The sequence below is a fragment of the Apodemus sylvaticus genome, chromosome 13 (assembly GCF_947179515.1).
Source record: "Apodemus sylvaticus chromosome 13, mApoSyl1.1, whole genome shotgun sequence".
NCBI lineage: Eukaryota > Metazoa > Chordata > Mammalia > Rodentia > Muridae > Apodemus > Apodemus sylvaticus.
The window spans coordinates 27,313,750-27,341,548 of NC_067484.1; the positions used below are offsets into that span (position 1 = coordinate 27,313,750).

At 40.4% G+C, this 27,799-nt stretch overlaps 2 protein-coding genes across 2 annotated transcripts in view; both read left to right on the plus strand.

Moving 5' to 3' along the window:
* Positions 1-27,799, plus strand: part of C13H18orf54 (chromosome 13 C18orf54 homolog) — a 624,273-nt gene that overhangs the window by 453,647 nt on the left and 142,827 nt on the right. The window lies entirely within an intron of this gene.
* The window catches only part of Rab27b (RAB27B, member RAS oncogene family), a 65,473-nt gene continuing 51,033 nt past the window's right edge, over positions 13,360-27,799 (plus strand). Inside the window, exon 1 of the mRNA XM_052155966.1 lies at positions 13,360-13,619. The gene's annotated coding sequence lies outside the window, so the exon portion shown is untranslated. The remainder of the gene's footprint in view (positions 13,620-27,799) is intronic.

A 27,799-nucleotide genomic window follows, 5' to 3' on the forward strand; every position in this document is an offset into this window, starting at 1 on the left:
CAGAATATAACCGCATAAGTTCCCCACTCTGACATCACTTCCTTGGTTAAGTCAAAGTTTATGAGCACCAGTTTGCCAAAAGCTTTTTTCCTATTGAACTCCTTGCTTGATTTTCCTCCATTATTTATTAACATCATTATTTCAGAGCTGATGGCATTTTGAGAAATAGCCCCAGGCACTCTCCATAAGTATTTACTATAAGGACATTCCTCTAGTCATAACTCAGGGCGAGCACACAGTCTCGTTCTGAACATGAAAGAAATTCCCCTTTGTTCCTAATCCTGTGAGTGGATTAAGGTTTCTCTTGAGCAGCACACTTGTCTGGCCATGACACAGTGAATGAATGATGTCTCCTGTGTTAAGTGTGACTGTTAAAGCAGGTATTCTCTCTACTAGCCCAGCCTGCACTTCAACTTTTCCTTTATCCTTTTCCTTCCCCCTCTCATTTGACTATTACTTTGTTATCTTGCATTTTAAGATGAAAGACAAAAAAATATACAAGTGTATGCAAACCATACAGCTGGATGAATGGCACACAAGAAACACTTGTAAATAGCATACGAATGAGGAAGCGAAGCACTATTTGAAACCCCTGTGACACTTCTCAGTCACAGTCTAAATAGCCGCAGGACGACCACTGTCTTGATTTGGAATGTCATGGATTAGATCTGTCTGACTCTAACATTCTTAAGTATGAAACCCCACAGATTTTATTATTGTGCTGGAATTGAATTATTCAGAATTATACCAGTGTAATTCACTAATTTTGTTGCAGTCAGAGTTTATTCTTGCTGCTGAATAAAATTCTGTTTTGTGAATATACATTATTTTTTTAATATACATTATTTTCAATTGTATTTTTAATGGATATGAGGAGAACTTTTAAATTTGTGGCTAAGAGCCAGAGGTCTTAAGTGACTTCTAGGAAACTTATTGCAAAGTTCTAGGTATCATGCATATGTATTTAAAACAGGGTCTGTCTAGTTGGATACAGTTTTCATAAATATTCAGACCTGTTTAAAACCCTACTAGCAGGAACTGAATATTTTTCTTGTTCTGTACTCTTATCAACCCCTGGCTATAACCATACGGACATGTACATAGGTGTTTTCTTTTTCATTTTCTGATAACCGCTAATAGTGATCTCACTGTTCCCTACAGACTGGGTCATAGTGGTTTTTTTTTTTTTTTTTTTTTCTGTTCTGTTCTGTAAAGAGCTCACTTTGTTATTCATTGTAATTACCCAGCTTAATTTTTGTACTATTTTACTATTACAGAAAAATTATTGTTTGCCTATAACAAAATGCCACCCATAAAAAAGAAAACTTAAAAGTAAAAGCAGATGCCAGATGTCAAGTTTACCATACACCAAACCCTTTTGGACAGAGGAGTTGTATATTTACTGCTACAAAACTACAGGTGAGACTCAGAGGGTCAAGCTTTAGTGTCCCCAATCACACCATTTTCATTCAGGGATGCTATACTATCTGTCCTGAGCTCAGTATGAATGTGAATCCTTGGAGGTCACTTGTACTGGACAAGCTTTAAATTGTCATTGTGGAACCAATCTTGAGAGGCTGATGAATGACCTCAAAACCATTAAAAACAAGAAGCCTTACATGAAAAAGTCTTGGCCTTCTTGCGTCCAGTGCCCCACGGAATGAAGCATTCCACACAGAGGATTTTACTAAGAGCACTAGACACCATAATATTTATGCCAAAATCTACCAGGGGTTGAGGTGCATGACTGTGATCCCAGTGTTTGGGAGGGAGAGGCAGGATCAGCTGTCCTGAGCAAGCCTGGGCTATGGGGACAGCCTTGCTAAAGAAAGATTTCCAATGTAAGAGAAATGTCATCCTGGAGATATTCACCAAAACTTAATTCGGCTCTTAAAATTTTATATATAGATGGAAAAACATCATAATGAGCTACTCAAAATACAAATAGGATAACTCCTCTGTTACAGATAGATATGATTACAGTCTTAGCCAATAAGACAAAAATGTAAAGTGGAATTTTTAAGGATAAGGTACTGAAGTGTTTGGCTGCTGTGATACCATTAGCATTAATTTAGCAGACAAATCAAGGTGTCCATACAACGGTTCAAATTTTGTTTAAAGGTTTGTTTGTTAGAATTGAGAACCTGTTTGTGGTCTCCAACCGGTATATTGGCTACAGTTTAGTTGTGTGTAATACGGTACAAATTCATGAATGTTTTCCACCTCTGTACTGGAAGATGTAGTCACAGCTTCTCTGGAGTTACTGAGAGTGAGGTGCAGTGACTGATCCATCTGTGCTACCCAGATCATTGGGGGTCACTAGGGGTCTAGAAATGCTCTCTGGACCCGCAGGACCAGGAGAATAAAGAACCTGCCTCAAATCATACAAGTCACAAAATCATGGGCTTAGGGGCTAATTGAACTATTTCCAGTATTTCAAAAGCTTTTATTTGAACATTTTAAATTCAGTGAATATGTTTGTACCAAAAGTGAGAGAGAGGGATTAGCTTAGAAGGAGTTATACCTTCAATAGTAAAAGCTTACTGATCATTATTAAGAACAAAATAAGTTTGGCAAATATTTCATTTCTTTTTATTTCTAACTCTAAGATGAAAGTTTTAAGGAAAATTTCATCTTGACAATGGTAGTCTCAAGAAAAAGTAAAAAAAAAAAAAAACAGTTGTCAGTATGTGTGTGTGCATGTGCATGTGTATGTGTGTGTGGATACTGTTCATAAAGGGGTTCCAGGCTGGTCTTACACTGGAACAGCCTTCGTCCAGCCCCATTCTCCCGAGTGCTGGGATCAGAGCATGCACACGCCCCCTTGCCTGGCTGTTTTAGTAAAACCTCTGCAGTTAGTTGGAGAAAGATGATTCCAAACAGTGACGACAACTGAGAACAGAATGGATGAACACAGGCAAGCAGTATTTCTTTTTATTTTCCTAATTACTTTTATTAGTTTTTTCAAATTAGCATACAAAGTAGTGGGTTTTATCATGACATTCTCTTCTTTTGTCAATCATCCTCCCTCTCCTCCCCCATCCCCTGCATTCATGCCACTGCTTCCTTTCCTCCCACTGCTATTCTCTCTTCTGCTTTCATGTCACATGTGTTCTATTGCCCCACCCCCACTTCTTTTTTTTCTTTCTTTCTTTCTTTTTTTTTAATTTATTGATGTATTTATTTACATTTCAAATGATTTCCCCTTTTCAGGCCCCCTACTCCCCGAAAGTCCCATCAGTCCCCTTCCCTCCCCCTGTTTTCCCACCCAACCCTTCCCACTTCCCTGTTCTGATTTTGCTCTATACTGCTTCACTGAGTCTTTTCAGAACAAGGGGCCACTCCTCTGTTCTTCTTGTACCTCATTTGATGTGTGGATTATGTTTTGGGTATTCCAGTTTTCTAGGTTAATATCCACTTATTAGTGAGTGCATACCATGATTCACCTTTTGAGTCTGGGTTACCTCACTTAGTATGATGTTCTCTAGCTCCATCCATTTGCCTAAGAATTTCATGAATTCATTGTTTCTTATGGCTGAATAGTACTCCATTGTGAAGATATACCACATTTTTTGCATCCACTCTTCTGTTGAGGGATACCTGGGTTCTTTCCAGCATCTGGCAATTATAAATAGGGCTGCTATGAACATAGTAGAGCATGTATCCTTATTACATGGTGGGGAATCCTCTGGGTATATGCCCAGGAGTGGTATAGCAGGATCTTCTGGAAGTGAGGTTCCCAGTTTCCGGAGGAACCGCCAGACTGCTTTCCAGAGCCTATACTCAACACAACTGGAGAATCTGGAGGAAATGGACAATTTCCTAGACAGATACCAAATACCAAAATTAAATCAGGACCAAATAGATCATCTAAACAGTCCCATAACCCCTAAAGAAATAGAAGGGGTCATAGAAAGTCTTCCAACCAAAAAAAGCACGGGACCAGATGGTTTCAGTGCAGAATTCTATCAGACCTTCAAAGAAGACCTAACACCAATACTCTTCAAACTATTCCACAAAATAGAAACAGAAGGAACCCTACCCAATTCCTTCTACGAAGCCACAATTACGCTGATACCAAAACCACACAAAGATCAAACAAAGAAAGAAAACTTCAGACCAATCTCCCTTATGAACATCGATGCAAAAATACTCAATAAAATTCTTGCCAACCGAATCCAAGAACACATCAAAACGATCATCCACCATGATCAAGTAGGCTTTATCCCAGGGATGCAGGGTTGGTTCAATATACAGAAATCCATCAATGCAATCCACTACATAAACAAACTCAAAGGAAAAAAACCACATGGTCATTTCATTGGATGCTGAAAAAGCATTTGACAAAATTCAGCATCCTTTCATGCTTAAAGTCTTGGAAAGAACAGGAATTCAAGGCCCATACCTAAACATCGTTAAAGCAATATACAGCAAACCAGTAGCCAGCATCAAACTAAATGGAGAGAAACTTGAAGCAATCCCACTAAAATCAGGGACCAGACAGGGCTGTCCCCTTTCTCCTTATCTTTTCAATATTGTACTTGAGGTACTAGCTCAGGCAATTCGACAACATAAGGAGGTCAAAGGGATACAAATTGGAAAGGAAGAAGTCAAACTATCATTATTTGCAGACGACATGATAGTCTACCTAAGTGACCCAAAAAACTCCACTAGAGAACTCCTACAGCTGATAAACAACTTCAGCAAAGTGGCAGGTTATAAAATCAACTCAAGCAAATCAGTGGCCTTCCTATACTCAAAGGATAAGCAGGCTGAGAAAGAAATTAGGGAAATGACCCGCTTCACAATAGCCACAAACAGTACAAAGTACCTTGTGGTGACTCTTATCAAACATGTGAAAGATCTGTATGACAAGAACTTCAAGACTCTGAAGAAGGAAATGGAAGAAGACCTCAAAAAATGGGAAAAACCTCCCATGCTCATGGATCGGCAGGATCAATATAGTTAAAATGGCCATTTTGCCAAAAGCACTATACAGATTCAATGCAATACCCATCAAAATCCCAACTCAATTCTTCACAGAGTTAGAAAGAGCAATTATCAAATTCATCTGGAATAACAAAAAACCCAGGATAGCTAAAACTATTCTCAGCAACAAAAGAAATTCTGGGGGAATCAGTATCCCTGACCTCAAGCAATACTACAGAGCAATAGTGTTAAAAACTGCATGGTATTGGCACAGTGACCGGCAGGCAGATCAATGGAAGAGGATTGAAGATCCAGAAATGAACCCACTCACCTATGGCCACTTGATCCTCCACAAAGGGGCTGAAAACATCCAATGGAAAAAAGATAGCCTTTTCAACAAATGGTGCTGGTTCAACTGGAGGTCAGCATGCAGAAGAATGCGAATTGATCCATCCTTGTCTCCTTGTACTAAGCTCAAATCCAAATGGATCAAGGACCTCCACATAAAGCCAGACACTCTGAAGCTAATAGAAAAGAAACTGGGGAAGACCCTTGAGGACATCGGTATAGGGAGAAAGTTTCTGAACAGAACGCCAATAGCATATGCTCTAAGATCAAGAATTGACAAATGGGACCTCATAAAATTACTGTACGGCAAGGGACACCATCAAGAGGACAAATCGGCAACCAACAAATTGGGAAAAGATCTTCACCAATCCTACATCAGATAGAGGGCTAATATCCAATATATATAAAGAACTCAAGAAGTTAGACTCCAGAAAACCAAACAACCCTATTAAAAAATGGGCTACAGAGTTAAACAGAATTCTCACCTGAAGAACTTAGGATGGCAGAGAAACACCTTAAAAAATGCTCAACTTCATTAGTATTAGGGAAATGCAAATCAAAACAACCCTGAGATTTCACCTTATACCAGTCAGAATGGCTAAGATTAAAAATTCAGGAGACAGCAGATGTTGGCGAGGATGTGGAGAAAGAGGAACACTCCTCCACTGCTGGTGGGGTTGCAAGCAGTATTTCTGGCTGTGACAAACCTTTTGTCGCCAGTGACAAGGGACAACATTATGCATGCGAGCAGAGCCAAGGCTTTTTTAAATTATTTCTTTTTTATTAATTAATTAATGTTTTTTTACATTCCATACTTTATTCCCCTCTCCCCCCCATCAACCCTCTGACTTTTCCACATCTCATACCTCCTCCCTAGTCCTCTGTCTCCATGTGGATGTCCCCATCCCCCATTCCACCTGACCTCTAAACTCCCTGAGGCCTCCAGTCTCAAGAGGGTTAGGTGCATCTTCTCTGAATGAACACAGACCCAGCAGTCCTCTTCTGTATGTGTGTTGGGGGCTTCATATCAGCTGGTATATGCTGCCTGTTTGGTGGTCCAGTGTTTGAGAGATCTTGGGAGTCCCGATTAAAGGAGACTGCTGGTCTTCCTACAGGAATGCCCTTCTCAACTCCATTCAGCTGTGGTTCCTTCTGTCATGTCAAACTGTAGGAGAGGGAGCTGCTAATATGTTAACTTAACCATGCCATTACATCATAGGAAATACCATCAAGGCTTCAAGGCTCCTTTTCTGATTTACACGGAGAAAAGTGATTTACACATTGAAAGAATTTTCTTTCTTTGCTCCAGACAGCTGAGGGTAAATCACTTTCCTAAGAGTCTTATATGTGTTACTTTGACTCGTTTCCACAAAGGTGTATTTTCAACATGTAATGTCTCAGCTGAAATCAGATTTGCTAATGCAAAACACAGACTAGATAACCACTTATACATACAACTGTCGAATGTGTCATTACACAAGCTGATAAAGGATAGGATGGTACTTAATTAGTATGCAGAGTATTGTTATAGTGACTGTCTTAGTGTTAGGGTTGCTATTGCTCCAATGAAGCATCATGGTCAAAAGCCAGTCAGGGAAGAAAGGGTTTATTTAGCATCCACTTTAGCATCATAGTCCATCACTGAAGGGCATGGCAGGAAGTCAAGCAGTGCTAGAACCCAGGAGCAGGAGCTGATGCAGGGGCCATGGAGGCATGCTAATCATTGGCTTGCTCATCTTGCCTTGCTCAGCCTACTTTCTTATAGAATCCAGGACCACCAGCCTAGGGCCGGACCCTCTCCCATCAGCCACTAATAAGAAAATGCTCTTTAATTTTTTTTATTGAGTATCTTCTTCATTTACATTGCCAATGGGAAAAACCTTTCCCAATTTCCCCCCTCCCAAAAGCCCCCCTCCCCAAAGATTTTCTACCCCTCCTCCCACCCCCTGCCTCCATGTATATGCCCCTCTACCAGACATACTCCCACCTCCTCTCCACCCCACCCCTATCTGTTTCCTTTTGTTGGGGCCTCTATTGCACCTTTACCTGACCAAAGACCACTCCTCCCACTGATGCCCAATAAGGCACTCTTCTGCCACATTTTTGACTGGAACCATGGGTACCCCTTGGTTGATGATTCAGTCCCTGGGAATCTTGGAGTGTCTGGGTGTCCGAAGTCATTGTTCTTCCCATGGGGTTATAACCCCCTTCAGCTCTCCGGACCACCCTCCAGATCCTCCATTGGGGACCCCAAGCCCAGTCCAATAGTTGGTTGCTAGTTTCTGCCTCTGTATTTGTAAGGCTCTGGCAGGGCCCCTCTGGAGACAGTCATGGCATGCTCCTTTTGGTAAATGTTTCTTGTCATAGTGTCAGGGTTTGGTGACTGTTTATAGGATGAATCCCCAGTTAGGGCAGTTGCTAGGTGGCCTTTACTTCAGACTCTGCTCCACACATTGCCTCCCTTATTGCTCCTGTGAGTATTATGTTCCCTTTCTCAGAGGAACCATAGCACCCTCACTTAAGTCCTCATTCTTCTTGAGCTTCCTATGCTGGGTGGATTGTAAATTGTTTATTTTGAGCTTTTGGATTAGCATCCGTTTATTAGTGAGTGCATACCAGTGCGTTCTTTTGTGACTGGGTTACCTCTTAATGCTCTACAGTCTTGCAAATGTCCCAATCTATGGAGACATTTTCTTAATTGAGTCTCTCTTCTCTTAGATGAGTTTAGCTTGTGTCAAGTTGACATAAACTTAGTAAGTACAGTGACATAAAAATAAGCCATATTTTCCTATAGCCTTAATTATTTTAAAATATAATTTTCTTCCATTTACCAATGTATTGGCATGGTTGAAAGTGAAAAAGAACACTGTCTTCTTGCAACCGTGCTCATGGTTAAAGATGTCAGAGCCCACTTACACTGTGACTTCTCAAAAATCAGAGTTTTCTGAGATTAAAATTGCAGGTAAATGTTCTACATTAAACAGAGCCTTCTCTGCAGTATTTTCCTTTAACATAGGGAAAAAGAATCTAACATAAATTACAATAAGCTCCAAATTAGGTTTCCTCGTTTTCACATTCTAAGAAAGTGAGGCAAAATGAGATTAGAACTTACCATAAGGTCAGAGCCCATGGATGGCTCAGATTCAATTGCAGCTGTGTGCCCAGTGTGGAAAGCATGTCTAAAATAGTCTCCTGACCTTAACAGTTGGATCATCCCATGGTCTAAAGTTCTAAGCAGGCATATGTCTGTAAGTTACATCCTCAGCAGTAGGTAGGACAACCAGCATGGCCTGGGAGTCCAGTCTTGTGACTGGTTAGTCATGCTCTGCAGTTTCCTTCAGCTGGGGAGGAGTTGATTTTTATTTGTGATTAGGCAGACTCCATATGAACTAGCAATCAGTGGAAGGTGGAGGCACACCCTTCTGCTTGCTTGGTAAACCCTACCCTCCCTGTCATTCATTGCAGGATCGGAGTGATCTGGAAACCTTGAAGTTCAGCAGTGTGGGGTCTAAGCCAGAAGAACTTGTGAAGAAGAGTTTTAAAGGATCAGAGTCAGTATCAAGCCCATAAAGTCTGTGGCTCATACCACAAAATGCACAAGAGAAGAAATCAAATGCATTTGTTGTTTAAGTCTGTCTGTCTGTCCATCCATCCATCCATCATCCATCCATCCATCCATCCATCATCCATCCATCATCCATCCATCCATCCATCATCCATCCACCCATCCATCATCCATTTATCCATCCATCATCCATCCATCCATCCATCCATCCATCCATCCATCCATCCATTTATCTATCCACCTACTTACCTATTCTTGAACTGAGGATTATATCACATATGCATCATCTCATTACCAGAGAGGTGGAGGGAGAAGGATTAGGATTTCAAATTGCATTTGTCTGAAGGCGATCTAAAACAAGAAGACATAAAAGCCCTGGTGGAGTGAGGAGGAGGGTCGGAGGGGGATAGGGAAGAGCATAGCTAGAATGGATTATATATGTATATGACATCGACAAAGAATACATTCAGTAAAAGCTAAGGAAAGAAAAGTCTTTAAGGGAATGAAGAGAAGAATGAAGAATGAAGAGCAGGCTTGACTGTTAAGAGAACCTCCCACTTGGGGTAGCTAACCACACCCTGTAATTCAACCTCCAAGGGGCTCTGATACCTTCTTCTGGCCTCTCTCCCTCCCTCTCTCTCTCTCTCTCTCTCTCTCTCTCTCTCTCTCTCTCTCTCACACACACACACACACACACACACACACACACACACACACACACAGATGGGGGGTCCAGGTGAACACTCTTTTAAAAATGCAAGAGAAAAGGAAGTAAATGCTGTTAAGGTAGCCACAGATTGTCCTGTCAATCACCGGCTCTACTCCACAGGTAAATATGTGATTCACTTCATGTTTTATGGCTCGGTTTCATATTTCTAAATGGTTTGTTAGCCTAGTAATTATTATTCAGCCATCTTACACAACACTCACTAACTTTATGTGAACATAAGGATGCACTTAGCTTTCCTACACATACGCATTCCTTCACGTGGAGTTTTAGTGCAGTTTGGTTCCTTCTCTCTCTCTCTCTCTCTCTCTCTCTCTCTCTCTCTCTGTGTGTGTGTGTGTGTATGTGTGTGTGTGTGTATACTGATTATATTCACACCAGAATGGAGCAGTAGTCTATCGTGTACTTCCTTTCTCGTAGTATTTTGTTTTGTTCTTCTGTTCTACATAAAAACTATTTTGTTTTTAAAATACTTTTCAGTGTTGTGTAGTACTGTGCACAACATAGTCAGCTACTCAGACGGCGTTCGGATTGTGTCAGTCAGAACAGTCTCGTTGCTGTAACGGCCCTGACAATCCCAATATATTCATACAAGGTTTCTTCTTGATCATGTCATAGTTCAGAAAAATAGCAGCTGGGATTATGACCTTTTGGGGTCGGAACTTTTCTTCCTCTAGAAACTTTAGCATCTTGTAGGGTTTCAACGTGCTTCCTTCTTTCTGTTTCTGAATGCTATCGGGGGCGGAGGGAAGTAAGTGTGGGAAGAAAATGGGTTTTCTCGGGATCCATGTTGTGAGTGTAGCCTAGCACCGATGCCCATCATTCCCGCCACGCCCCTTGGCTGGAACTCTATGGGATGTGTTCTAACATGCAGGGATCGCAGAAGCAAATCTAGAGGGATGCTCCAGAGAGCAGAGGTGATCTAGAAAACACCGTGGGTTAAAACCGTGGTGTACAGACACCAAAGCTAGCTACCATCTTTCTTTTGATTGGAGATGGACCACAAGTCTTCCTCCTGCCTGTCCTCTGGCCTGCTTCCTGAAAACTCTTCTGGAGAACTCTAATTTTGCTCTCATGTTATACGTGAGTTTTCCGGGTTTCGTCTCTTCCTCTTTCTTGATTTATTGGCTTGTATCAGGGAAGCTGTTTTTCAAAATCTATATAGAAGAATGAATAATTGGAAGTGCTTAAAAATGTGAAAATGCTATCAATTTTTGGCTATTAATAATGGCTAATAATAACTAATACTTGGCTAACAGTGAATTTGTATGTATAATTCTAAATTCAAAGTAAACTCATATTAATATGTAAAAACCTTCAAAGACACATGTACATTTTCTATTATTCTTGTGAAATTCTGAGCAGTTTTTTTCCTATGCAAATGACTTACCTTGTGACTCTGGAAGACATTTAAAATATTTGTGTATTACTATTATCTCAGAATGATGCATAGTCAATTAATGAGTAAATATAAAGACAAACCTTTGATCTCACAGTCTTTACTTGTGGAATTCTTAAAACCTTATTTCTTTTTGACCCATTGCTTTTCCATCCCTTTCTGAGTCGAAAGAACTCATATCTTTAATTTTCTGGGATTGTTTTCGGTCCCTTTTTTTCTCCAACATTTTAGGTGGCTTTTTGTCCTGCTTTGCTGAGGATTTTCAGCTTACCCTTCTGACACATCTATCAGTTTTGAGAATCTTTATTAAGTATATTTTCAATCTTGAGAGGTTTTTGCGTTGCTGCTGTTTTCTGTATAAATTTGTTATTTCCTTCATGGGAAGCAGAGTCAAAGGGCCTGTGTCCAACTCACAGTCAGTCAACCGTGAGACTTATTTGACTTCTCCAGAACAGCGGCCTCCAGTCTTCCTGAGGCTGGAGGAGGCAGATAAGGGAACTTGGTTGATTACATGACAGTGGAGAGGAAACTTCAGATGGGAGCATTCTGTCTACAGGCCTCTGACCAAGCCCCACACTGCACTGCCTGTCACCACTCTGGGCCAGTATTTCTTCCCTGTAAAGAAGCGCTGATAATGGCTAGTCCTTAACTCCACCCACAGACAGGTACAGGTAAAGTGCTTCTCTAATCAGTACCTGCCTCCAACTGGCTAAACTTCTTTTTAAAATGTGTTTCAATTTATTTTACCTGGTGATGTCTCTTTTATTTCCTTTTATGGTTTAAAGATATTTTTAGAAGCTCAGAATGGATTTATTTCTGTGTTCAAGGAGCTTAAGGAGGGTAAAATACAGGTATGAATTTGACACTTTATCTAGAAGTTTCCCAATTACCGTGTCTGTATACATATCAGACCTGATCTGTGGAACAAGACAGAAATTTTAACTTTTTAATTTGTATCACATGAAACCCAGGTACAAAAGAACATTTAAAATTATGAACTTCACACACTCTTTTTCTGTTAGAAGAGCCAAAACAATGTCTACCAGTCAGATGATATTGGAGCTGGAGAAGATGACTCGGTGGTTAAGAGAAATTGTTGTTCTTTCTGAGGACCTGGGAAGGCTTTGGTTCTCAGCACCGACATGGTGGATCCAGTTCCGGGACAGCTGATCCCTCTTGAACACCAGACGTGCTCACAGCGCCCATACATACATACATACACACACACACACACACACACATATATATGAATATATACATTCATATATACATACAGGCAAAACACTCACATAAAATAAAATAAAATAAAATAAAATAAAATAAAATAAATATGTTAAGATGGTTTACAAATCAAATAGCACATTGGAAAGATGGGGTAGGTTAAGTGTTATTAAAATAGTAAGTTTAGTCAACGCCTCTAGAATAAAGAGCCGGTCATTATTCTAGACCACCTACCGGCATTAACTGTACACATTCCCACTTCCATCTTTCTCTCTTTCTTTTGAATCTTACTCTGCAGTCTAGGCTGACTAAAAACTCACATTGCAAGCCTGACTGGCTCTACTATTTTTATCTTCAAGGAGGGTCACGTCTTTGCATTTGGGCGGTGATTTAGGCCTTCCAGAAGACACTCCTCCCTAGCATATCTTACCAATGCTTTAAACTCTGAGCCATCAGGTCAGGAATGAGTTAAACAATTAAAATTAAAGACATCATGCTGAACTCTAACATAAACGCAAAGCAACAGGTTTGGAACTATTTTCTTTGCGAAGGAATACGTCAAATCTGGTTGTGTGTATTTAATCCGTGTTCTTACCTGGACCATGAGTTTGTAAATATAGGGATGTTAAATGCAATGTCCAAATGCTACACGGGATCTTTACTTCATGAGAAAAATCCAAAGTATTAAGTGTAGGACTTGCCATGTACTGTGAACTTAATACATACTTGCTCAGTGGCCTTGTGCCTTATTTAATTTAGCAGAAACTCATTGATCCTGAATTGGCTTTTATCAAGTAAAGATTCCGTAGGCGTGGACTGATTCTTACATCTGCACCCTAGCATTAGAAATGCAATTTCCTCTGATACCCAGACTGATGCTTTTCTCTGCTCCCTACCTGGGAGCCCTCGCTCTAGGAGCAAGGGTGGGGGTAAGCTGTGTAGGAGAGCTGGTCTCTCCACCCCGCCTCAGGTTCATTGAAAGAGAAGTCAGGAAAATAAGTCAATGAAAATGAGCCTGCCACCAGGGCATGCACTCCCTCAACGCGGAGAATCCAGCAGCAGCCAAGTGTGTTTCTGATTGCAGGGTTGAGTCACCAGCCAGACTGGCTCGAGGTGAGCCAGGCACATCCGCGTTAGGACTCAGAGACACGCCTTCTTCTCACACAAACCTTCCTGATCCCAGCCGCCTAGGCGGACGGACAGACTCCTGGGTGGTGCTACCAGCCTTGCCATTTGCCTTCTTGACAAGACCGCCGCCGGGCCTTGCACCAATCGATTGGGAGCTACAGGTTGCAGATGCAGGAAGCCTTGCCCATGGCCTTGGCTCTGTGAGGCTGGCTGCCAGTGTGCGGGTCCCCGGAGCTCAGGAAGACCAGAGCGGCCCCCGAAACCTAACACCAGCGCCCTCGCTGCCCCCGCTCCGCGGGCTGGTGAGTTGGGGAAGGCCGGCGGCTGGAATGCGGTTCCACCCACTCCGGGTGCCCGCGCGCTGCGGGGAATGGGGGGTGGGGGGGACAGGACGGGCGCAGGCCCCGCGCGGCAGGGTAGCTTTCCAGTCTGTTCCCTGCAGCAAGGGGTCGTGCCTGTTCGGATGGCCCCCAGCAAACTCGATCTATATCCCCATTGCTTTGGTGTGTGCCTATCCTAAAGCTGATTAGACTCAAACCAAAGCAAAACAAGAACACTGGACAGAGGCAGGCTCATCTGTATTTCAAAAAAAAACCAAGCCGATTAATAGCAACAAGGAAAGTGGCATTCAGGGAGAAAGGACCTAGAGAGGCTGGCCAGGCAAGAGAGGGGACTTCGCTTAGCACTTCCTTGAGATGATTCAGTCACAGAAAGTGAAGAGTGCTTTCTTCCTTCTGGTGTTTGCCTTATTACTTTAGAATTCTGATCAAAGTTTTGCATCTAGGGATTGAGTGCGGGAAGTGAGTGTTACTATGAGGAGTTGTCCCCATACACTCACTACTAAGATTCTCCCCACTGCAACATTATCTTACTAAGTCTCCGGAAAACAGTGTCTAAGTAATGTGTAAGCAGAGATGTCCTTCCTAGGAACAAGTTGTGTTTGATTAATGCCTGAATACCTTACCAGCTTTTTTGTGACACGATCTAAAACTAACGCTGTGGGACCCCAGTTTAAACGGGTTGTGTATAGTTTCGGGGTTATTAGCAAAGGCATACAATTTAAGTTGAGTCTGCTTAGGAAAATGCCCATAGTTCTCAGTATTTAGTTTTATTGATACTTATTTGCATATACCTAATGGACTAGTTGGTGGCTATAACTTTTGAAATGTAGACAGAATATTCAGTTATATTCATACTTGTTTACATGTGCATATAATGTGCTAGTTAGTCGTTATAACTTTTGAAAAGTAGAAAGGACACCAGGATTTTATAAATAGCTAAGTTCACTGGACAGTTTGAAGTCATAGAATAAGAGAAGGGCTTTGCTGATGCCTTCCTACCTGCTCCTGTAGTAGCTTTCCATAGTTTCCGAGGGTAATTCCTTACCCACATGAGCTCACTAGTCTATGGATCACCACAAGGTATGCACTTGCCCGAGACTCAACATTAAGGACTGACTTAAGGACTGGCCATGAACTGCTGAGCCCTGTTACTGCCATTACTCTCGAATGGGAAACAAAACTTTTCAGATAAAACTGGATAAGCCTGTTCTCACCTTTGCCAGATGGCAATACAAAGAATCTGTCAAATACAAGCAGAGCACGGCTCTCCCTCCTCATAGCTGGCTTCCCGAAGAGGTATGTTTGACCTGATAAGGAAGGTAACCCTGGAGAAGAGATCCTCTTAACTCATGACGTACCACATGCTACTGCCTCGGATGTCTTCCAGTTTTAGGATGGGTGTTCATTCCTGTAACTATTCCTCTAGAAATATGAATGTCAAAGTCCCAGGTGGTTCAAGTTGGCATCTTCTGATCCCCCTCCCACACCCGTTCTTAGAAAGTTTGGACTTGGCTTCCAGCCTAGGTGCTCAGTAGAGTACAGACGTCTCACTGACCGTCCTCATGAAGTTCATCTCGCAACAAGTCCAGTTTCTTCTGTTGATTCACCAAGGCCAGTTAACCAATAGGTCAGCTCTGAGGCGATTACTGGTTATGCTGAGAAGCAGAATAGCTCCAATAAAAAGAAACAGGGCAAACCAGATGTTTGTCATGGATTATTTGTAGAGATGACTACCAAAGAGGAGAGATTAGCTTTCCTCGTGGTTAGGTATATACAGTATGGAGTGGATGTTCTGTAAAGCAGGAAGTGGTGGCATTACAAGATGGACCCATTCTTAGAACTATATGCTTAGCTGATTTCAGGCCCTCCTCAGTAATTATTTCTGTTCTTCCAGCATTGTGCTGCTCTTCGTCCTTGAATAAACAAAGGACTAGTACAGTAGTAGCTTTTTGTTTAAGAAATGGCTAAGAGAATATTTTTAACTTGCACAGTTATCTTGAGAAAATAATGTATTTGGTTACTCATTTGTTTATTCGATACATATGTCTACATCCGTGTTGTTCTAGGCTCTCTGTAGACAGACATGGACATAATAAGCAGGCATCCCTAACCCTGTGGATCTTCCTATTTATATGGGGACAAAAAGCTAACAAGATGAACAGGTTAGATCTATGACACATGACTCATAGGTGCTAAAGAGTGTGGGGCAGGAGAGTGTTATTCTATAGGTTTCGGTAGTGTGGGGTTGGGGCGGGAGTATCAGGGTGCAGATTAAGTACCAGGGTGAGCCCTACTAGGAGGCTATTTCAGTGCTGATCTGGAGCAATTGAGGGTGTGAACTGTTGGAGACTATTCTAGGCTGAACAACCAGGCTGCTGGGATTTGTCAGGCTTGTTTCCTGGTGCTACTAGGGCCAGCCCATGGAATGTTCCGAAGGTGCAAATAAATAATTGGCTTGGAGTTTTCACTCTTGGTAGAAGGCTATACTAAATAGCCTGTGGAATATTTTCCAACAAATACTTGTCTGGCAAATTATGAACATTAATATTCTTCTAAGCAGCATGGATAAGAGAAGCTAATGAGACAGAAGGAGTTTGCTATTTACACATTACATCCTAGAGTGGGTGGGAGTAAACAAGCTAATAATCCTACAAGAATTAATATTAAGAAGCATGGTAAGGGGTAAAAATAGTGACACTGCTCAGGAAAAGCCTTGGGGAGAGATTTAATTTACTGTGATATAAGTTACATAGTTTTGTTAGGTATAGTGTGATGTTTCAATATATGCTTACAGCTGGCTCACTTTGTGAGTGAGTTCAACCATCTTTAAATAAAAACATTTAAAACTAAATTTCATCTGTGTGGAACATGTCCATGACCTTTCTTATCATGATTTCCTGAACAATTTACTATACCAGCTATTTATGCATCCTTTCTACTGTGTCAGGTCTGATATTACACAGATGGTTTAAGGTATAGATTTGAAATACATAATGCTTGTGCAGGTTGTATGCAAATACTGTGTAATTGTATATAAAGACTGATGCTTCAACACATGCAGATATTCCTGGGGGCCTTGAACTCAGGCCTCTGCATAAGCTGGGAACACTGTGCATTGTGAACTGATAAAATGGAAGGATTGCTGTGCACATTGCTTTAAAATGTTACTATGACTTTGTTATGAAAACACTGTACATAAAAGGAGGTGACATTTATAATGCTATTTCTCTGGCTTCCTTGAAAAGACAATGGATTGTAATATGACCACCGAAAGCAACAGTATAGATCAGCACTGGAACTGTGTTCTCAGATGAAAATAGATCCATTCAGGGAGTATTTAAAAGCAGAGCTGATAAGCTTTGCTATAACCCAGGTAAAGGGAAGGGATTGTGGAAAGAAAGATAGAACATGGTCATTCAACAACCTGGCTAGATGATAAGGCTATTATCTTCAAACTGGGAAAGATGAGGAGAAAGACTCAGGAGAGAGGTGAAGATTCTGTTACCAACTATCTGAAGTATTTTCAAGCTTCTGAGTGGAAACAGCCGGTTGGGCTTCTCTTTCTGTAGACCCACAATACCTGGCATAGACTAACACATGGCTAGATCCAAGGTCCTGAAGACATCAACTGCAGAGAGCTGGAAAAGGCTGGGATCTAAGAACTGAGAACTGATCCTTGGCTGGATATGACATTGTGAGATCTCACCTCAGGAAGCATCAGAAAACTGGTCAAGTGATGAGGCAGTTATCAGATAACACTGCCATCATGAACACAAGACAGTAGTTTTTTTTGCAGAATACCCAGTGGTGCCAGATGTTGCTAAGATAAGGACTGAGCTGAGAAGGGTGTGATTGTGCAAGTCAATGTGGTGACATAGGAAACTTTGACAACCTCTCCAAATAACATACTCAGAAAAACTAGTGTAAAACTTTGTAAGTAGATTTTCACTAGATTCCAAGAGAAATAGAAATTAAAGAACACCAGAAATATTTAGATTACATTTAGACTCTAATAAAGTTAATTTTAAAGTATGTTTGTAGAACAATAAAGTCAGAAATACTTAGAAAGGTGCTGTGTGAGTTCTCAGTACACTTGGAGGAGGGGCAAGCTTGGGATAAGTGCTAAAAAGAGGGGCTAATACTTCAAGCATTTTTCAGAAGAAAGCAGTCAGTGGGGGAGTGTCTCACATCATTGAATCAATGTGAGAGAAAACGAGAGAGTGAAATTCATCTCTCTATCCTCTTCCTCCTCCTCTCGGTCTGATGCTGGAGGTCTCTGGCATGCTTGAACTAATACTGAGTTCCATCCCTGGCCTCCTGTCTCATCTCAGCATGCTGCCCACACTTGCCCCCACTTTATACAACTTAGGGTTTGCATTCTTCCTTCTGAATAAGGAGAAATAGTATTCTAATGGAAGGCATTGAAGTAAAAGAAAAGCTGCTAACATTCATCATGAGCACAAGAAAAGGGTGGGGGAGGGGTGGGAGTCTGCAAGAGCTAATGAGATGTTGTAGAACCTGAGAGAAGAGACTGGAGAGTAGGAAGCAGGGGCCACAGGGAGCACAGGTGACTTTGGCATGCACTAATGGGAAACCATTGCTGGGACTGGCTAAGAGCAAGAAGGATGGCACACAAGAATTTGTTTTTTTACTGGAGGTGTTATAGGCATGGCCTCTACTGGGATATTTCATCGAATGCAATCAAATGGTCTTCCAGTTATAGTTGACGTCTGTGATCAAATATATCTGAGAACATAGCACGTAGAATCATGGGTAGGTGGTCTAGATAGAAATGTAGAAGTGATGGCGAGAATTTTAGTTATGAGATATAAAACAAAGGTTTATTAGGTTAGCACTGTCTTATAAAATTGTTTAATACTCAATTGTGCAAAAGTTTCTTAAGTAGGTAAAGCTGTTTCATTGAAGGCTGATATAGGAGCATGTCTTGGTGATTTGCAGCAAACAGTTAAATTTTACCCTGTCCTTAAGCAAAGGCTTGCAAATGCTGTGCAGTGTGTATAGCTTAAGGACATGGCAATCCTTTATCAAGACCTTGACTGTCTTCTGTGCAAAATGAAGGATGCTGTTGATTATTCAAATGCTCTACTCTGTAGCTCTGGACCTGGGGAGTCTACATGTTTGCTCCCTGTTTATTTTCTTCTATCTTTTCTCCCCTTTCCCAATTTCTTCTCTGCATCTATCATGTAAGGTAGAGAGTGGGTAAGGTAAACAGAGTGGGAGGAGAACTACAGGAGACAGAGAAACTCTATAAAGGGGAAATCATTATTTAGTAGGTTAAACCGCAAGTCTTTGTTTAACCTTCCTCTGTAGCACATACATTCATTTCCAATTATAGTGACTCAGGGTCAGCACAATCTTCTCTTGTTTGAGTTTGCTCAGAGACCTGGATACTCTGTTATAGTCAGCTGGAGGGACACACCAGGAAAAAACATAAAAAGCTGGTTCGTATCACATTCCCCCACTCTTACTTAAATGAAGTAATCAGGGCCCAAGAAGCTTAGTAGAAAAATTTCTCCATACTTAGTCATTTCTTGGAGTACATTATTTTCATCATAAAACTTAGTGCATGGCCATGTCAGAATACATAAAATATAGAATGAAATTAGGCTTTTTTCAGTGAAAAAAAAGTGGGAATTAAAAATTGGGTCCCCCACTCTCTTTGAAGATCCTCTTGGTCTGGAGCTCACTCAGACTGGCCTTGAACTCTTAACCCTTCTGATTCAGACTCAGTACTGGGTGACAGGCATGCCCCACTAAACTGAGTACCTCTCAGTGTTTAAAATGAATAGAAACTATTTCTTGATATCCAGACTAGCTCCATCTTGACTTCGGTGCCTTCTTGGTCTGATTTAGGCTTCTGGTTTTCTGAGGTTTCCCCCTAAAGACCACAAAGGCAGGAGCAACACCATTGTTCTTCTAACATTGTAAAGAATTTGTGTACCCTAAAGAAGGCCACTAAAAAAAAATAACTATATGAAAACTTTTGTCCTCAGTCCCAAGCCCTCATCCTGTCCCCACCGTGTTTAATCTTAATCTTCCACAGATAGTAATACATATTCTGAACCCTCAAATATTGCTGGTCAGTGTTGGGATAGTAGAATTTAATTTGGGACATCACAGAAAAACAAACAATCTCTGTTTGTCTTAGGGAAAAATTACTATAGTGAAAATATTATCACACTTGTGATGTACGTGAGTGTGTGAGTGTGTGTGTGAGAGAGGGGGGAAGGGAGAGAGAGAAAACAGGGTAAAATAAACAGATACACAGTGAATCATAGAGGCAAGACCTCCTTTTCAATCTTCACTTGGAAATGATGCTAGCTGGTGAAGTCCATTCAGTAGCTATCTCTTGAGGGCACCACTTATAGATTCATTTTTGACCTGGGACAAATAATATTGTCTCTTCCTGAAAATAATATTGGATACTTCTTATTTTGAAATTACCCTATACTGTCTCTCATTATCTCCTTGTTTAATTTCAGTTTCTCACTTAGCCAATAGAAGAGCTAAGTGAACAAAAGGAGGATGTGTACTGTAACTCAGTAGTAATTCTTGCTGGTATCCTTAATTTAGATGCTGTCTCTGTCACTGTCAGTGTTGGAACTGACAGGCCTGATGAGGATTCATCCCGTTAAGATTATGAAGAGTGTAGGGAAAGGTTTCTCAGCCATGGTGTTGGGTCCTTCAGTGGGTAGAGTCATAACAGCCTGCAGATGAGGTCCTCTCTGCAGACCTGAGCTGTGTGTTTCCTGTCACTGAATCCGGTGGTGTGGTTTCTCTGTGAAAGACCACAGGATGGCAATTGAGTTGCTCCAAAGAGGACTCTCGATTTGCTATAATGTTCTCTCTGGCTTCCAACAGTGGTTTTAATTAACATATCTCGAGGCTGTGCATCTTTGCGGCACCCACCCTTTCAAACTCCTCTTTATCCTCTAAGTAGAGCTATGTATAAAACCAGGGGGCAGTTCCCAGAAGGGCCTGGGTTAGAGTTACTTTAGTCTTGAGGTGTGGCCTAAGCAGAACTGAGGTGGGTTCTCAAGTCAATCTAGAAGACATTCATCCAACTAAGGATACCAACTTTTCACTTTGAGAATAATATAAAACGAAAATTCTAGGACCATTTAAACTCGTAAATATGTTGAGTTCAAATAGTCCTTGATTCAGTTTCCTATTTTACCTCCCTGCATGGCTTTGAATTTGTCATTACCTTAAATATCAAGGCACTTATTTGTAAAATGTTGGTTAGTTGTGAATACCTAAGATACATTTTCTTATAGATACTCAATAGAGTAGCTAGCAACAACCAAATGGATTCTAATTCTTTCTATTAACAACTTAGAGGAATAGTCATTATATTCATTTCTCTCTGTCTCACTGTTTCTCTGTCTCTGTCTCTCTGTCTCTCTCTCTCTCTGTCTCTCTCCCTCTCTTTTTTCCTGGTTTGTTTTTGTTTGTTTGTTTGTATTTGTCTGTTTGGTTTTGAGACACAGTTTCTCTGGTGTAGCCCTGGCTGTCCTGGAACTTGCTTTATAGACTAGGCTGGCCTCAATGCTTAAAGATCTGCCTGATTCTGCCTCCCACATGCTGGGATAAAAAACACCCACGAGGCCCATTTCTCCTTTGAAATGTTAATACTAGCACAAATTGGAACCAAAAGCTGAAGGGTTCTTTACTACACTCTCTCAAAAATATAAATTTTCACCATCAAAGCAAACACTGACTCTTTTACTAAATGTGTGCTTCCTCTGTTTCTTCCTTTAGCTCTTTAACACAGTCCAAAATTGATTCTTATATCTAAAATCTTAGCCTGTGAACCACGAAGAAGCAGGGAGAAAGCGGTAGGGGAAGGAGATGATTTAGAAGGAAATATGATATGTGTGTGAAATACCACAATGAGACCCATTACTTTATTTGCTAATTAAAAATTAATAGAACATGCATTTAAAAACTCATGAATGTTGGCTATATATCCTTAAAATGTACTATTTGTGAAACAATATTTTATAACCAGTAGAAACATTTTTATTATATTATTTTTTCAGGAATCCTGTTCTTAAAAACATAGAAAGTAGAATGTGAGGGTTAAAAATATCTCAAAGCTGCTTTCAAATTGATTTTTTCCCATAGTAAAGATGCAGCGTGCATGGCCACCAGATCCAAAGGATAAACACAACCCAAGAAATTGAACAATTATTGACATTAGTTGGGTGGTGGCACAAGTTTTGACTGTAATAGCACAGTGTAAATTGTAGTGAAAATGTCAAGTTAGTTAAAATTAACAGTGTCATTTATAACAAGAAAGTAGCTCTCTGTTGATTCAGGCGCCTCCTCAGATTAATGCAAACCCCTGATTCCTTAACATTCTCCCCCCAAAGTCCCCAAATAAAGGAACAACACATGTAGTTTAGTGATTTCCTCATTCCAGAGTGCACTAAAGGCACCTAAACAATTCACTACATGGGAATTAAACTATTAGCCACCATCTGAGTACCTGGCCCTCCCCTTCAAGCTCTGGATTTTCACCACCTTAAGTCTGACAATATAATTGTAGTCCCTCTAAATCTGTTGACTTAAACAACATGGTCAGTGCCTTTTATGTAGTCATTGTGTTTGCAGCCCTCCTTGTAAAATGAACAGGTCAGGTCTCTTCTCTCAGAGGACATGGAGCCTGTAAGGTTCTGTGAGCAGGTAACTGTAATGTGGCAGGTAAGCTATGAATTCGCCGAATTCATCCTTAGAAGGCGATGTTGTAGCAACAAGGAATAAAGGTAAGCTCAAGAGATCTAAGGTGTAAGAAGGCTGTTAGGTATTGAAATGAAAAGACCTCAACTTAGCTTAGTGATTACAAAATTGCAGAAGGGATCAGACGAGCTGTAGGGGGAAGGAAAGAACACGCTGCCCTGATCTTAATAAAGAACTTGGTGGATGAATAATGCATGCTGCACAAAACTCAAATCCAGAAAAGAAGGTGAGACAAATTGAAGAGAAGATGTAACTCCATCTGAGACACCCATGGATATTTAATTGGAACTGTTCAGGAAAAATACCAGTGGAGATATAGGCCCTTCAGGATAATTCGTAGTGGTATAAGTTAAAAACAATGGCAGAAGGTGGTCAAAACATCTATGAACCCACATATCATTCCTCAGGGTGGCCCCAAACTATGGGGGAATGAGCAACCCTACTGAAATGGTGATTTATTTATTTTCTTTATTTTCCATACAGCACTGTGTCTAATAATGCCATTTATTCGCGTTAGAAACAGAGAGAAGACAGTGCATATGATTCTATATGCTTTTCATCACTGCTGAACTAGACTATTAAATATGCAGGCAGCTCCTAGTTTATGAGCACAACACCATCCATCCATCCCTTTTCCTGTGACTCACTTCAATGACTGTCTGCCAGCCACCTTGTGAAATAGAACAAGTCACAGCTCAGGTGATGGGAACATGCAGTACCACATGGAATCCTCAGAGATTTCTAAAGTGACTGAATAAGTCCGTTTGGCTTGATTAATACCATGCTTTAATAACGGATACCAAGCCACTATTAATATCAGTTCAAATAAGCTTTCTTAATTTTCTTCAGTAGCTTTATGCTGTCACAGTCATGACTAAATGTAATACATTTTATTGGTTATTTTATTTATTTATGTTGCAAATATTATCCCTCTTCCCAGTTTCTCCTCCACAAACCCTCCATCTTTACCCCCTGCTTTATGAGGGTGCTCCCTCACCCACCCTCTCACTCACCCACTTCCTCCTCAGATCCCTAGCTTTCCTCTATGCTGGGTCATCAAGCCTCCACAGGACCAAGGGGCTCCCCTCCCACTGATGCCAACCAAATAAGGCCATCTTCTGCTACATATGCAGCTGGAGCCATGGGTCCCTCCATGTGTACTCTTCGGTACATTTTAAACAGAACAGTCTACCAATGCTAAGACAATTCATCTTGATGTTCTGAAAGAAGTAAGGAATAGTTGTCAGGTAATAATTATTTTATAGGTTTTAGTAATATGTAAAATACTGTTCACTGATTGACATAAAAATTCAAACGATCTGACTGCATTTAGGGAAGTTATTCCCTCTGGCCTTCTCCACCGCCTTGTGTGAAGTATCAATCTCTAGTTCTTTGCAAAAGCTTAGAAATGGCCTGTGTATGACCACCTGGCTCCGTCTCACTCTGTATATGCAGCTTTGGTTATTAAACACGTTGAGAATAGGCTATTTTCCTCCTTATTCAACTTATATGTTCTCTGTTTCACTTCGAGTCTCCTTCACCCGGGTGTGCACAGCTCTCTTTGATATGAATTTGCTATGTGAAGCATATAACACTGAGCAAGTATGTTTTGTAAAATCTCCTGGCAATTTATCACCAACCCCATGTTCTGACTATTAAAGACAGAAAACAAAATCCTAAGAAAATATTGATTTGACTCACATCTTAGTGAGACGTGTAATCTCTACCTACAAATTTCTCTGTGTGACTAGAGCAATGTTGATTGTTATTTTCCCTCTGATGCATTTTGTGACTTAATTGTTCACTAAGGTGTTATCCAACTGCAAATGCTTTAAATTTTACCAGTCTGTAAATTCATCAATATTCCATATTCTCTTAGGTAGGACCAGTGCGATTGTTTTCTGATCAGTTCTGACTATATGTAACGTAACATTCCAGCCAGCAATCTCTTCTTTGCAAACAATGTCTAGAGTTGATTATAGTATAAAAACATGAAGAAAAGGGATAAATACAGTTCTTAGCGTGGAAAAAGTCTTTCTTAGAAAACTTACAAGTATTTTATAACTCACTTTAAGTTACTGTTGTTTGATCTAGCTGTCAAGGGTAAAAGTATACACTGCTGTTAAAACATTGATTATGGACTGCCAATCACGTCTGGCTTGGCGTTCATGACTCTTCCTTCCCAGAAAGTGTAGTTTCTTGTTTATATGAAGCAAAATTCCAAAGTTAAAAACAGACTTGTAGGAACCATTTGGGGGAAAAGAGAACTTAAAGCTGCAGTGTCTCATATGGCCTGGTACCAGAATGGCTTGGAGATTTTAGATCTGCCTTCATTCAAGCCTCTATTACAAGAAGCAAGTTAGACTCCATGTTCTCTAAGCCTGTGCTCACTCGTAAAAAATAATGCATTGAATCTCATGGCAATAGGACATATGAAGCCCATCCTTAAGACAGAAGTTGGCCTTAGAGTTTGAGGCTTCACTTCCACATTGCACATGTGACAAGGTATTTGACAATAAGATACAGGTGAGTGTTCTGAACACATATAAGCAATCAGTCAGGAGCTGGCAGGTGCTGCAGGTATCCTGTAGGCTGAAATAATAGTAACTGGCCAGGCAGTCACGTCTTCTATCAAGAATAGTGAATGTTTTTCAAAGCCAACCTCAGCCAACTTCTAAAACAAGAGGTAGACTGATAAATACCAGTAGGCTTTCTAAGCAGGCCCATAGTCACAAAGCAAAGGGCCAATCTCATGCAAATATGTATACATTCTTGCATATGCCTATACAGCACACATGAACATATGAAGGGGTATCTAAGTAAAAAGGCTCTTGACTGCCTGTGCTTTGAGAGTTCTGCAGTGGTCTGAGAGTGATTTTTGACCTCTATTTGTTACCCTTTGTTTCCTTGAGAACTAGAAGCCAGTGCGCTATTCAATTCAATTTATAGGCCACAGCCTAGACAAACAGACGCCTTGCACAGAATGAAGGATTAAAAATTGAGACGTTCCAAAGAGGCACCAGTTGCCTTTCCTTAATGACGAGTTCATACCTTATTAATTACGGTGAGCAAAATGACATCTGGCATTGCCACACTAACATGTTCGAAAACGTTGTGAACTGTCAAGTGAGATCAAATGTCTTGCGTATCCGATTAATAGCCTGAAAGCAAACATAATTGACTCACCATGCGAAATGCTGTTTCTGGTTCTTCTTAAAAATTATTTGGTCCTGATTTTCTGCATATATTGCTTTTATCATCTAATAATAATCTTTTTTCAAAACAGTGAAGTTTATAAAGCCAATGATAACAATGCTTGCCTCACTGTTTGTAAGGAAGGGTGAGTGAGGGGCGGAGAGGCAGTCTGATGGATAGAGCATGGGACTGGAGCTGAGATCCCAGCACCAGCAGAGCCAAAAAACAAAAGTAGGACTCTGGATTCAATGAGAGACTCTGCCTCAAAGGGACAAGGCAGACAGTGACAGACGAGGAACCACGAGGACTTCCTTGGCCACTACAAAAAACAAAAAAAACAAAAAACAAAACCAAAAACAGGTGTATATACCTGCAAACACACTTGAATATACATAACAAATATGTATACATTCTTGCATATGCCTATACAGCACACATGAACATATGAAGGGGTATCTAAGTAGTTTCTTGCATTATTGCATCAAAATGAAACTGGGTCTCTGATAACTATTAAAATTCTCACATTTTATGCTAGTTTCTTTGCTGAACTATGAGGACACTTAAACACACTGACACAATTTACAGTTTCATTTCATGTCATACAGTTTATTTTTTTACAAAAAGGTTTCTAAAAAGTTGTGTGCCTAAAATTTGAAAAGGTATTCTCAATTAATCCTTAACCACAACACAGGTTTTCAGAACATCTTCAAGTACCTATCAGTATGTTGGGTGTCAATATGTTCCCTGTGGGTCTTGGTAGAAATCAAACACTCACTAAAATATTGATACCCATTGCTACCGGAAGTTAACTGACTTCACTTTCCAGAACCAGATGTAATTATACAAATCATTACTCTTGGTTTTCAAAGATACTGTAACTGATAGTCTTGTCCCAGGTTTGCTAGTTTCAGACAAAAAAAAATGTTCAAAACATCTTAAATTCTCATTTTTTTTTGAAATGAATATTTACTCATTTGTTTGCAAAATGGCAGGACTTGTCCTTCAAATTTATCCAAGTAGTTAATGTAGGGCATTGTGTCATCAACAGACATCACCTGAATGGAGTAGATAGCAAAAGTCTGTCTGGTGATTGAATTCCTGGAAGGTGTAGAGATAAAATGGTGCCCTGTTGAGCACTTATTAAGGGTTAGTGGTCACAACAAACTTACAACTCTAGATTTTCAATAAAATTCATTCTTTGTTTTATTGGTAGTAAACTCCTCTCTACTGAGAAAATGCCAGATGCTTCCAACTCAGTTTTAAAAATAACTTGCTTTGAAGCTGTTTGTCAAGTAATATTAAAGATGGTTTTCACTTTTTTCTGTCTGTTTCCTTTCCTAGTTCTACAGGGACTGAAATAGTATTAAACACACTAAACAACTAGCATGACACTTGGCAAACAATCAAAATAATGGGAACTGTTAAGCCACCCTGGTGTGGACCTGCTGCCTATCAGCAGAGTCAGGAGATCAATGTCAAAGTATTATGAAAGAAAGCAGAGCAAACCAACTTATGGGGAAATGAGACACAGCCTAACCTTTAGCTCAGTCTTTAAACACTGAGCTAAAACACTTTAAAGTACCAGGCAGCAAAAAGAGACTATGTTCTCCTAAAATGTAATATTAATGCTAGATCTTTTTTTTTTTTTTTTACAAATAGTTCCTCAGGTTTGACTGAACTGGAGTAACTCATTCTTTTTTCTCCTTTCAGATTACAAAGTATAGAATATTTAATTTTTAAAAAGCACAAACCTTGACCAATCACTCCTTATAGGCTGTCTTCTGTAGGATGATCATTCATATGGATAGGTTTAGTCAATGCTCTGCAGGTAAGACAGGAAGGATAAGAGTCACAGAATGGGAAGAAGAGTCATTCTATAATTGAGCTAGGGCTCAGTTGTACAAGAATGTGCCTGGGGAAACATGAAAAACAAATGTGTATTTACCCCAGATAATATATACCCCCAGATATTAAAGTGATAAGAGACCAAAATAACATTATTGCCAAAGTCCATTGGTGAGCCAACTAATTTAGTGAGGATATTCATAGGAATAAGGGTAGCATATTTCTTAAAACAGTGTGTACAACTCAGCAATAACTGTATCAAGAATAGTCCATCAAAGAATGGGTGATGAATGTCTGGAAAACTTGTAAGAAGCTCCACAAGTTGGAGTTCAATTGCT